This window comes from Scyliorhinus torazame, chromosome 10, assembly GCF_047496885.1.
Source record: "Scyliorhinus torazame isolate Kashiwa2021f chromosome 10, sScyTor2.1, whole genome shotgun sequence".
Classification (NCBI taxonomy): domain Eukaryota; kingdom Metazoa; phylum Chordata; class Chondrichthyes; order Carcharhiniformes; family Scyliorhinidae; genus Scyliorhinus; species Scyliorhinus torazame.
In genome coordinates, this window is record NC_092716.1 from 187770675 (window position 1) to 187782986 (window position 12312).

Here is a 12312-nt window from a genome sequence, read left to right on the forward strand (position 1 = left end):
CTTCGGGTCACTTCTTTGTGCCAAACCTCTTTGATTGAACTTTTTGTCCCCGGTCCCGCTATCTCCTTCTGTAGTCGGGTGTTCAATTGCGCTTGACCACCTTGGAAGATGTTACTGCGTTAAGGATGCTGTGTAAATACAGGTTGTTGTTGTCGCAGGCGGCGCGACCGAGTGCTTTACTTTGTTCCCTAGCAACGGAGGAAGGCCCTGTGCCTGGCGTAGTAACAACTCCCCGGCCAAGCACGAGGTGCACATTCCGCGGCGAGCAGACGGCCACTTGAATCACTCGCCAATTAGCTCTGCAGACAACCACCGTCAACACTGTCCGGCTCTCGCTTGTTCTCCTTAGCAACGGCCCGGCCGCCGCCGCCACTCGGGGGGGGGGGGGGGGGGGGAGGAGCGGCGCCGGTTGGGTATTGTAGTTCCCCGTGCCACTCGCTGCTGCCGAGACACCAACGGGGAGACTACAGCCCCCGGCGGCCATTGCGAGAGCCGCCATTGCGCACGCTGGGCCGAAAAGCAGTTCCTCACACTCGCCTGTCTGCCCGAGTCGAATCAGCCAATGAACGGACAAATAAGAAATACCGTTTAACCGCTAGATTTTTCTAACCACAAAAATAAAATCATAAAGTTGTTAGTGTCTGTTTGGGAAAGCTCACAAAAAACAGTCAACTTTTAGCACCGCCCCCAACCGTTCAATTATTTAAATAGATGATGGATGGAACGAACAGCCAATCAGAGCCCGGGGAGGTGGGCATCAAGGCGGTGCCGGCCGGCGCCCTGAAACCAATAAGAGGTGCGCCAGCAGGTTAGGTTGAGCTAGCCGAGGCCAGTCTTGCGGGTCCGACTAACTTGACTTTGCGCTGCGCGCGCAGCGCCGGGGGAACTGCGCTAGCTGAAATTGCAGGAACTTTTGAAAGTGGGAGCCAGATAGAGAGAGCGCCATTGATTATTATTAATGTTTTTTTAAAAACGCAGCATCCGTTTATTGCTGCAATTACTGAAAATTAGTAAAGCAGGCGATCAGAATTTGCCCAGCACGGTTATGTTTTATTTCTTTATCTGCTACTGATTGCGGCTTTTTCTCCTTCCTTATTGCAGTTTCTGGTAAGTCAAGACAGCACCGGGTAACGCCCCAGCTGCTGGAAAATAAAACCATTTACACTAGCGTCTTAAGTAGTAATCCTTTACAAATATTACATGAATGGAAATCCGTTTGCGACGTATGTTATTCATATTTGCATTTATGAACGTGTTGCCAGGTATTGAAATAACATTTTATATATTCTGTTGCATTCTTTAAATCGTTCAGTATTTTTTTTTTAAAGCGTTTTAGATAGCAAGTGTTCACTTGGGGAGGGGAGGGGAGTGGGAGTTGTAGAATTAAATGTGTTTTTTTGTGGCTGTGATGTTTGACGAGACACCATCCAGTTCTGTTTACCAGAAAATGATTTGGGGGGGTCAACTGTGGGGATATCGGTGGGGGAACTGAATGAGCTGTAAACTGGACAGTGAAAGCGACTCTCTCAATCACAGCCAAATTGCAATGAGGAATTTAAAAGCTGGAAATAGCCAGGTAGCATCCACAAAAGCTGCCTGACCGGATGAGCCTTCCCACCGCTTTGTTTTTAATTTAGTTTCCCACCATCCGCAACGCTCCGCTTTATTTATATAGGATGCAATAATTCCAACCTGTCACGTACCTATCTGAGCGAATAGATGCATTTTGGATACATTGCCACGAAAAGGCACTCGTATTTTTTAAAAACAAAACCTGCTTCACCCCGCCCCACTTCATGGTAAATAATTTCCCACCCTGTCGCTCCACTTTGGTTAAGATGTAGTTGGTGTTCGTGTGTGTTGATTGGTTCCTGTGGATTGAGTCAGTTAGACTGCAGCAATTGATTAAAGGGCAGAGAGAAGAGACGGGAGAGGCTGCGATGAAACTGTATCGTCTGTGTGGAATTGCTACATCTCTCCAGCTGACCCCAGTGTTACCCAGCGGCGGCGGCTCATCATAGCCCCCTTTACATTGCCAGTCCGAGCTTCCAGTTTTACATGTCCGCATGCTTCGTCTCTATTTGGTTCCGTTTTGGTTGTTTTGCGGGTATATTGCCAAGAGTAAAACAGTGAGTGCATCCTGAATAGAACCGTGTTTCACTGAATTTTTTTTTTTTTTAATGCGTTTCTGGAATTTATTTGCCACTATTGATTTAGTTATTTTTGCCCCATAACCTGTTTTTCCGTCTAAACTTTTCCCGAAATTACATGGGAAATTACATTGGTAATTGCTAACCAAAACAGACAGGCCAGGCTTTTACTTACTGGGTGGATAGTACCAACTGGCTGAGTGATTGACAGCTGTCCGGTTTGGGGTGTGGTCAGGGTGGGCGAGATGGATGGACTACTAAAGCTAATTGGTAGCTGTCGGGGTTAATCACTAAGGCAACTTGTGTACTTGCCCAGCCAGGGGATTTGTAGGGAACTGCTAGATGCATATGGCACTGGAACATCCAGCACATGGGTATATTTCTCGCTGTGGGTTCCATGCAGTCAAGCTGCAGTTCCTTTACCAGGCAACACATGAGCTCTGAACCAGTGGGTGGAACTCTCTTCCCAACTCTTGACAAGTGTATTTAATTTAGTAAGACATCCCAAGGCCCTTCACAGGAATGTAATTAAAAACTATTTTTGCACCAAGCCACATTAGGGTGGATGGTCAAAAGTAGCTTTTAAGAAGCCTCTTAAAGAGGATGTCCATTCCAAAACCTGTTCTCTTCCCACGACTCCCAACGATATGGTTGCTGCCCTGTCAGAAGTTCCAAGACCAAAAAGTCACCAAAAGGCATCCTAAGTGACTGACAGCATTCCTCCTCTTTGGAACCTGTCTGCACTCTTGATATCATTCACCACACTTTCTTCCTCCAATGTCTCAGTTGTCAAGTGACTGCTCTCCCTCTGACCTTGTCTCCCCCTATCTCTTCCAGCCCAGAATCCTCTGGCCTTTTGTACATTCCCATTACCAGGGAATCATTTGCAATGTCTTCTCTTCCTGCACTGTTAACTCTGACCCTTCTCCCTCCTATTTCTCATCTCCGTGCTGCCCCTTAGTGACATCATCTGAAGGCAAGGCATTAATTTTCACATGTAGGCTGGCGACACCCCCTCCCTTCCCAGTGTTGCCAAATTATCTGACTGGAGAGAAATTTCCTCCAATTAAATATTGGGGAAACTGAAGTCATTATCTTTTTGTTCCTGAAGTATCAACTCGATCCCTCTCTGGCAACAATCTGAAATTAAACGCCCCTTATTGTGATCCTGGGATCACATTTGACCCTGAGATGAGCTTCTGACCTCATTCATGCTGACTTGGACTGAGAGTTTCTTTCAAACTCATTTGCTCTGCTTCACCCCATCTCACTGCTGAAACATTTGCCTTTGGCACCTCTAGACTCTACTATTTCAATGCACCTGTGACTGATCTCCCACATTCTACTCTCCTCAGACTTGTGGTCTTTCAAAATTCATATGCTTTGCCTGAACTCTTGGCAAGTCCCATACTCACTAACCTATATTGGCTCCAGACCAAACAATATCTTGATTACAAATTCTCATCCTTGTTTTCAAATCTCCATCTGACCTTGTCCCTCCCTATCTCTTCCAGCCCAGAATCCTGTGGCTTCTTGTACATTCCTATTTATAATTGCTCCATCTTTTGGTGGCTGTGTCTTCAGTTGCCTAGATTCACTTGGCTCTGGAATTTCTTTGCTGCCTATACCTTGCTTCCTTCCTTTGAAAGTTTATTTTGACCTTATTATTTGCCTTTTGGGCGTCTGGGCATGCTTACTGTGGTGTTCAATGGTTTGTTTCATCTGTATTTGATCATGCTGATCTGGTAACTGAAGGTTTAAGAAGGCAACTCATCTTCTCCAAGGCAGTTGACCTATTTTGTTTCATAATGCTCCTGTGAAGCACCTTTGGCCAATTCATTATATTTAATATGTATATAAATACAATATGCCATCTCTGGTAAACACTCCAATTAACACCTGGTGGTGTATTTGGCTTTCTCGAGGTGCAAAAACTCCCGAGCCACGTCAAAGCACTAGGTGATGTACCAGCCTCCAACTCTATCTGAATTCATGTCTGAGCCACCAGTAAGGCAAAGGCCAGAACATCTGTCTGCAGCTCAATGTTCAGGATCACTGATATGGTGCTGAAAAAGGAAACCCAAAAACCCACCAGCCAGCTTGGGAAAGGACCAGAAATGTGCATATGATACGTGGACCCCCTCAAGCTTGCAGCTATCCTCAACCCCCACAAATAAACTAATTCTGGCTTGAGTAAGGTGTGCCCTAGACACTACCTTGAACTGGATCGGGCTAAGCCTCGCAGAGGATATGTGGCATTCGCTCTGAGGGCCTCGCTCCACACTTCCTCCCATATGGCCTTCAGCCCTTCCACCCAGAGAAGATCCCTCCCAAAATCTGCTCATATACGCCAGGTGTACCATCCTCTCCTCCCCCTGCATAGGATGCAATCCTTTTCAGTAAGGTTGATGGTGGCACTGTCAAAATTCATAGAGGTACCTAAACACATCAGACCTGACTCATTTTTTCAACTCCAGGCTGGCAAACAGCCCCTTCAAGAATAAATGACTCCAGCCCCTTTCTTCTCTCTTTCTCCACCTCCCCATGTGGCATTTAACTTCGCCAGCTTGAATGTGTGGTTCTTACAATGAGAGCCAGTCTTGATGCTGATCCCAAAACTGCTGACAAGAGTTGCTTCCGCCAGATTTGACAAATACTTTTCTGGAGCAAATGGCAGAGACTCCATCACCAGTGCCCCCAAACTGTACCTTTTACCCAACCCTGACTCCATCCTCACCCAGGTAGATCCCAGTTCTCCACCACCACAGCACCTTCACTGCATTGGCAGCTCAGTAATAAAACTGCAAATTTAGTGGTGCAAGACCCCCCCTCCGAATCCTTGGTTTTCCCTGCCCATATGAAACCAGATTATAAGCACTCAATCCCCTGATTTAAAAATACCAGAAGACATTGAAATGAAAACCAGAATCTAGGCAAGTGTTCATTTTAATGGATTGAACCCACCTCGCCAAGGACCATGGGAGGCTACTTGCTAGGCTGGTAAAACTCAATTTATGGAGCCGCGCCCAATCCAGAGCTGCCAATTCATTACATTTTGTTGTGAGGCCGAAATGTTTGGGGCCCAGGCAGCTAAAGGCATGGCTGCCAATGGTGGCGCAGTAGTAATTTGACATGTACAAAGGGCTGGAATTGAAGGAGCATGGTGCGTAGTTGGCTGAGGAGATTAGAGATGGGTAGGGCTGCGACCATAGTGGAATTAGGAAACTGGGATGAAAATTTTAATGATAGGGAGCAAGTGCAAAAACAAACCTGTGGTGTAGAATAAGGATGGAGAATTTTTTTTAACGACTGCATTCTAGAGCCATGGTGAGACTATTTTGATCAAGTCGGGAAGAAAAAACACAACTGTGATGCAGTGAGGAAATTGCAACAAACTGGATATGTTTTGTGTGGAAATACCATTGTAGTTGCATATGTAACTAGAACTGCTGAACCTACTCAATTGGGCAACAGTATGTATTTTAAACATTTTTTGTTCCTTCTGTAAAATTATGACCCAGGTCTTCGATCAAAATTGTTTGGTACTAGTGTTTACCATATTGGATCTCCACTGCGTAGATAATTGTTAGACAAGGGAATTAAAACTATGTAATCAGGTAGATTAAGGTGGGCTGACTGAAGTGCTCCGGTATTTGGATTCCTGCATGATTGTAGTTGATAGTGTGCAGGAAAGTGTCTCCGCTGGCTTCACTTCAGACGTGTAGTCTGAGAAAGCGCAGGATGGGCAGAAAGTTGGTTGACCAATGGTTTAAGTTGATGGGCATTGCTTGAGATTGGAGGGGGGGGTGGGGATTAGTCCTCTACATTTATATTAATGCTGAGCCAGCTTTTTTTTTATTGGTACAGATTGCTGATTTGGTTAGGTGTATTAAAATCTTCTAAGTTTAAAAGCTTGAATTAGAGGACATTTTTAATGTGGATCTGTGCATGAAATGAAATTGCTTATTGTCATGGTAATAGATTTTGTTTGGTAAATCAAGGGAGAGGAGGATACACAAATAGTATGATACTGAAAGATGTGAATGAATAAGGAACTCTAGGAGTTCAAAAATAATATCTCCCCATCTCCCGTCATGCTTGCACTATTAAGGGATTAAACGCTAGATCACAGGAGTTTTGAAGCCCCATTGTCGAAGGGGCGTTAAAACCATTGCAGTGTGTTATCATATCCCTACAGTGCCGAAGGAGACCAGTCAGCCCATTGAGTCTGCAGTGGCCCTTGGAAAGACCACTCCACTGAAACCCATATCCTTCTAACCCAGTAACTCCACCTAAACTTTTGGACCTGAGGGGCAGTTTAGCATGGCCAATCCACCTAACCTGAACATCCTTGGACTGTGTAGCACAATCAATCAATCACTCACTAGACGATATGAGATGGCGATATGAGATGAAGTCAATCGATGGCTTTATTACGCAGACTTGTTCCCCAGCAGCTCGGTTACAGAATGCGGCTGCTGGGAGAACCCAGGTTCTTATACGCCGCCTTACTGGGTGGAGCCAGTAGGTGGAAGATCCGATCAGGACCCAGTGTCTGTCCACCAATAGTCTCTTGGCATCACTGGGTACCGTACTACCCCTCATGTATACCACCACATTCACCCCTTGTTAAAAAAGAACCCAGCGGGGTGGTGGGTCGCATGGTGGTAGGGGTTTACAAGGTCGGTACTGGGATTCCATTAACACAGTGGCTATGCAACGATATCAACTGTTAACTATTTACAATGCCGCTTTTACTGGGCCACTGAATTATTTACAGATCTTGCTTTGTCACGCAGATTCGATGAGTTGAATGGGTGCCCTGGTCTTCCTTGCCGATCGTCTCAGCCCCAGTGGTGGTGCAGGCGCTGGCTCGGGTGCTGTCGTCTCTGGGAGTGTCGCGATGTTCCTGTTTCACTACTCCTGGGCGGGCACGGGAGGAGGACCGATCCACCCGGGAAGGGAGCGGCTGTGGGGTGCGCTGGAGGGAGGGGGTGATTGGTGTTTTTGGGGGGGGGGGGGGGCGGCGGCGGCAGTGTGTGGAGCTCCGGCGGGTGCCAGGTCCCGCAGGGAGACCGTGTCCTGTCGGCTGTTAGGGTATGCCACGTAGGTGTATTGAGGGTTCGCATGGAGGAGATGAACCCACTCGACCAACGGGTCCGATTTGTGCATCCGCACATGCTTTCAGAGCAGGATGGTTCCCGGGGCTCCTTTCCAACTTTATGAACCCAGCAATATTGTTTATCCAGGCCTCCAGGCTTGGGGGGCTTCGCCTCCTTCCACATTAGCAAGATCCTTCGCCGGGATGCAAAGGCCAGAATGCCGGCCTCTTTCGCCTCCTGCACTCCTGGTTCATCCACTACTCCAAATATTGCTAGCCCCCAGCTTGGCTTGACCCGGACTTTCACCATCTGAGATATTGCTCCCGCTACTCCTCTCCAGAACCCCTCCAGTGCCGGGCATGACCAAAACATATGGACATGGTTCGCCGGGCTCCCTGAGCACCTTCCACATCTGTCCTCTACCCCAAAGAACCTACTCAACCTCGCCCCCGTCAAGTGCGCTCTGTGGACCACCTTACAATTTAAGGTGGTCCACAATTTAAGGTGGTCCACAATTTATCAGGCTGAGCCTGGCACATGAGGAGGAATTAACCCTACCTAGGGCATCAGCCCACAGACTTTCCTCTATCTCCTCCCCCAGCTCCTCATCCCATTTACCCTTCAACTCTTCTACCAGCGCTTCCCCCTCTTCTTTCAACTCCTGGTGTATTTCCGACACCTTGCCCTCCCCGACCCATATACCCGAGATCACCCTATCTTGAACTTCTTGTGCCGGGAGCAACGGGAATTCCCTCACCTGTCACCTCACAAAAGCCCTCACCTGCATATATCTAAAGGCATTTCCCGGGGGTAACTCGACTTCTCCTCCAGTGCCCCTAGGCTCGCAAATGTCCCGTCGATGAACACGTCCCCCATTCTTCCAATCCCTGCCCGATGCCAGCTCTGGAACCCCCCGTCCATCTTCCCCGGGACAAACCGGAGGTTACCCCTGATCGGGGACCACACCGATGCTCCCATTGCACCCCGGTGCCGTCTCCACTGGCCCAGATCCTTAGTGTTGCCGCCACCACCGGGCTCGTGGTATACTTTGTCAGCGAGAGCGGCAGCGGTGCCGTCACCAACGCCCCCAAGCTCGTTCCTTTACAGGACGCCATCTCCATCCTCTTCCATGCTGCCCCCTCTCCCTCCATAACCCACTTGCGGATCACCGCCACATTTGCTGCCCAGTAGTAGCTCCCCAGGTTTGGCAGCGCCAACCCTCGGTCTCTACTGCGTTCCAGGAACCCTCTCCTTACTCTCGGGGTCTTATTCGCCGACACAAACCCCATAATACTCCTGCCTACTCTCTTAAAGGTCTTAGTGATCACGATGGGAAGGCACTGAAACACAAACAGAAACCTCGGAAGGACCACCATTTTGACCGACTGCACTCTACCCCGCCAGCGAGAGCGGTAACATGTCCCATCTTTTGAAATCCTCCTCCATTTGCTCCACCAACCTTGTCAGATTCAGTTTATGTAGGGCCCCCCCAGCTCCTGGCTATCTGGATCCCCAGATACCGAAAGCTCCCCTCAGCCTTCCCCTCAGCGGTAGGTCCCCTATGCCTCTTTCTTGGTCCCCTGGAGGAGGACTTCCTAGGGAAGACAAGGAGGCGCTCGTGAGGTGTTGGATTAGTTGTGGTACACAACAGTGACCGGATGGAGTGAAGGGCATCTGGGGGGATTTCCTGCCAATGGGAAACTGGGAGACTTGTGGACCGTAGGGCCAGAAGGACTGTCTTCCAGACCGTTCTGTTGCCCCCAGTGGTTGTAACTGGTCGTCCTGCTCTAGGCGATGCCCTTGCTGAGCAGGAATTGACGCAGTTCGTCGCTCATGAAGGAGGACCCCCTATCGCTATGGATGTAGGTAAAGGTGGTGCCAAGGGCTTTAATGACTGTGGCCGCGGTCATGTCGGGGCAGGGGATGGCGAAAGGAAAACTGGAGTATTCATCAACCACGTTCAGGAAGTACGTGTTGCGATCGGTGGAGGGGAGGGGGCCTTTGAAGTCCAGACTGAGGTGCTCAAAGGGACGGGAAGCCTTTATCAAGTGCGCTCTATCTGGCCTGAAAGCGCGGCTTGCACTCTGCGCAGATTTGGCAGTTTCTGGTGGCTGTTCGGACCTCCTCAACGGAGTAGGGGAGGTTGCGGGTCTTCACGAAGTGGTAGAATCGAGTGACCCCCGGGTGGCAGAGGACTCTGAGACGGTCCACTTGTGTGTTGGCACATGTGCCGTGGGATAGGGCATCGGACGGCTCGTTCAGCTTTTTGGGACGATACAAGATCTCAGTTATATGTGGAGAGTTCAATCCTCCACCGTAAGATCTTGTTGTTCTTGATCTTGCCCCGCTGCACATTATCGAACATGAAGGCTACCGACCGCTGGTCAGTGAGGAGAGCGAATCTCCTACTGGCCAAGTAATGCCTTCAATGCCGCACAGCTTCTACTATAGCCTGCGCCTCTTTTTTCCACTGAGGAGTGGCGGATTTCTGAAGCGTGGAGGGTATGGCAGAAAAAGGTCACGGGTCTGCCCGCTTAGTTGAAGTGGCCGCCAGAGCTACGTCGGATGCGTCGCTCTCGACTTGGAAGGGGAGGGACTCGTCGATTTGTGTGCATCGTGGCCTTTGTGATATCCGCTTTGATGCGGCTGAAGGCCTGGCGGGCCTCTTGTCGACAGGGGGAAGGTAGTGGACTGAATTAGCGGGCAGGCCTTTTCCGCGTAGTTGAGGACCCACTGGGCATAAGAGAAAAAGCCCAGGCAGCGTTTCAGGGCTTTGGAACTGAGGGAGGGGGAACTCCATAAGGGGGCGCATGCGTTCAGGGTCTTTCCAGGTCGGGGCCGGGGCCTATCACTCCATTACGCACTACGTAGCCGAGGATGGCTAGACGGTCGCTGCTAAACACACATTTTTCCCTGTTGTAGGTGAGGTTGAGGGCGTTAGCGGGCTGGAGGAATTTGCGGAGGTTGGTGTCGTGGTCCTGCTGGTCATGGCTGCAGATGGTGACGTTGTCAAGGTAGGGGAACCTGGCCTGTAAACCGTGCTGGTCAACCATTCGGTCCATCTCCCGTTGGAAGACCGAGACTCCGTTAGTGACGCTGAATGGAACCGTGGTAGAGCCGTCCGTCTGCTTCGAAAGCAGTGTACTTGCGGTCGCTCGGGCGGATGGGGAGCTGGTGATGTGTGGACTTAAGGTCCACGGTGGAAAAGACCTTGGGCGTGATTCTCCACTCCCACGCCGGTTGGGAGAATTGCCTGGGCCGCCAAAGTTTCCCGCGACGCCGGTCAGACGCCCTCCCGCGATTCACCCAAGCGGCGGGAACGACGCTGTCGAGTTTCGCCGGCCAGAGAATCGCCCGAGACCCCCAAAATGGCTATTCTCAGGCCCGGATGGGCCGAAGTCCCGATGGCGTGACCCCAGTTCACGCCGTTGCCGTTCACATCTGCTTTTTAAAGTCGTCAGCCAGTCGTGCTGGCTGACGCTGAGCAGGGAGAAGGTGAGCGGACTGTAGCGCAGCGCCCGGAGACCGGGTCGGCTTCCCTGAGAAGGCTGCGGCCAAAGGGGGGGGTCGGGAAGTGTGTGCAGGTGGGAGGGGGGTTGTGGGAAGAGCGTGCAGGTGGGAGGGGGGGGTGTGGGAAGAGCGTGCAGGTGGGAGGGGGGGGGGTGTGGGAAGAGCGTGCAGGTGGGAGGGGGGGTGTGGGAAGAGCATGCAGGTGGGAGGGGGGTGTGGGAAGAGCATGCAGGTGGGAGGGGGGTGTGGGAAGAGCGTGCAGGTGGGAGGGGGGGTGCGGGAGCGGTGTGCAGGTGGGGGGGGTGAGGGAGAGTGGATGGTATCGTCCATCCGCGGATGCCACCGGTCAGCCGCTCTGATATGGCAGGACGGTGACGAGGACACTGCCGCAGGACGGTGACGAGGACACGGCCGCAGGGTGCGTGTGGCTGATGGGCACGAGAGTGGCACACTGGTGAGCAGTACGGTGTGAACTGACCGTTGGGCGCAGACAGTGACCAGGTGTTAGGGTGGGAGAGTGTGCAGGTGGGAGGGGGGGGGGGTGAGGGAGCAGCGTGCAGGTGAGGGCGGGGGTGTGGGAGAGCTTGCAGGTGGGAGGGGGGTTGCGGGAGCGTGCAGGGTGGGGGGGGGGGGTGAGGAAGAGTGGATGGTATCGTCCATCCGCGGATGCCGCAGGTCACCATGTATGCCCAACAGACAGCGACGTTCACTGCCGTGGTTGGAGCCGCAGTTCTGGAGTTTGCCATCCGGCAGCATAGAGTTGGACGGCCCACAGTGGCTGCAGATGCAGCAGTCGCCGGTGCAGCAGAGGGGATGGCCGCGGAGTGGCCCGTCGTCGACAGGCAGGCGCTCAGGACACGAATGTACAGGGGGATGCCGAGGGGAACATTGACCGGGGGGGCGGGAAGAAGAGGAGGTTTGGTGGGGGGGGGGGGGGGTGGGGGAAAGAGAAGAGGAGGTGGAGCAGGATGATCCACTGATGGTGGTGCCAGGGCGCCACAGGCGTCCAGCAAGGCTGAGGGTGTACCGTGACAGAATGTCGTTCGAGGCCCTACCGGACATCACATGCAGGAGGAGACTACGGTTCAGCAGGGAGACGGTCGCACATATATGCCAGCTCGTGTGGTGGAACGGTGCTTCGGGCTGCTGAAGATGCGCTTCAGATGCCTGGACCGATCAGGAGGGGCCCTGCAGTACCAGCCCAACAGGGTTGGTCGCATAGTTGTGGTCTGCTGTGCGCTGCACAACATTGCCATGCAGAGGGAGATGACCTGGTGGAGGAGCCGGAGGGAGGACCCGACGGCACCGGAGCCAACGCAAACGAGGGGGTTGGGGATGCGGAGGATGAGGATGATGGGGTGCATCATGTGGGGGGAGGGGTGCAGGACGCAGACACTGCCCGGCAGCTCGTTATGCCCAGGAGGCTGCGCGACGGCACCGCCGGGGACCACTGGCACGCAACGCGTTGGTGGCCGTACGGTTCATGCACTGTGGGGGTGGGATTCACTGAACACTGCCACTTGCACCGTCACTCCTGTACATGGGCACCA

The 12312-nt window shown here is 51.8% G+C and overlaps 2 protein-coding genes across 8 annotated transcripts in view; one reads left to right on the forward strand and one right to left on the reverse strand.

Moving 5' to 3' along the window:
• The window catches only part of lrrc56 (leucine rich repeat containing 56), a 307392-nt gene extending 307038 nt beyond the window's left edge, over positions 1 to 354 (reverse strand). For 3 of the 4 annotated variants that reach the window (XR_011933057.1, XM_072466141.1, XM_072466140.1), the window contains exon 1: positions 27 to 354. The gene's annotated coding sequence lies outside the window, so the exon portion shown is untranslated. The remainder of the gene's footprint in view (positions 1 to 26) is intronic. The other variant, XM_072466142.1, reaches the window with a different exon arrangement.
• A 507-nt stretch (positions 355 to 861) lies between these two features.
• The window catches only part of LOC140384440 (GTPase HRas), an 88686-nt gene continuing 77235 nt past the window's right edge, over positions 862 to 12312 (forward strand). Inside the window, exons 1-2 of one of the 4 annotated variants that reach the window (XM_072466144.1) lie at positions 864 to 1107; positions 10175 to 10266. The gene's annotated coding sequence lies outside the window, so the exon portion shown is untranslated. Of the gene's footprint in view, positions 1108 to 1966; positions 2130 to 10174; positions 10267 to 12312 lie in introns of those variants that run through there. The other 3 variants (XM_072466146.1, XM_072466143.1, XM_072466145.1) reach the window with 3 other exon arrangements.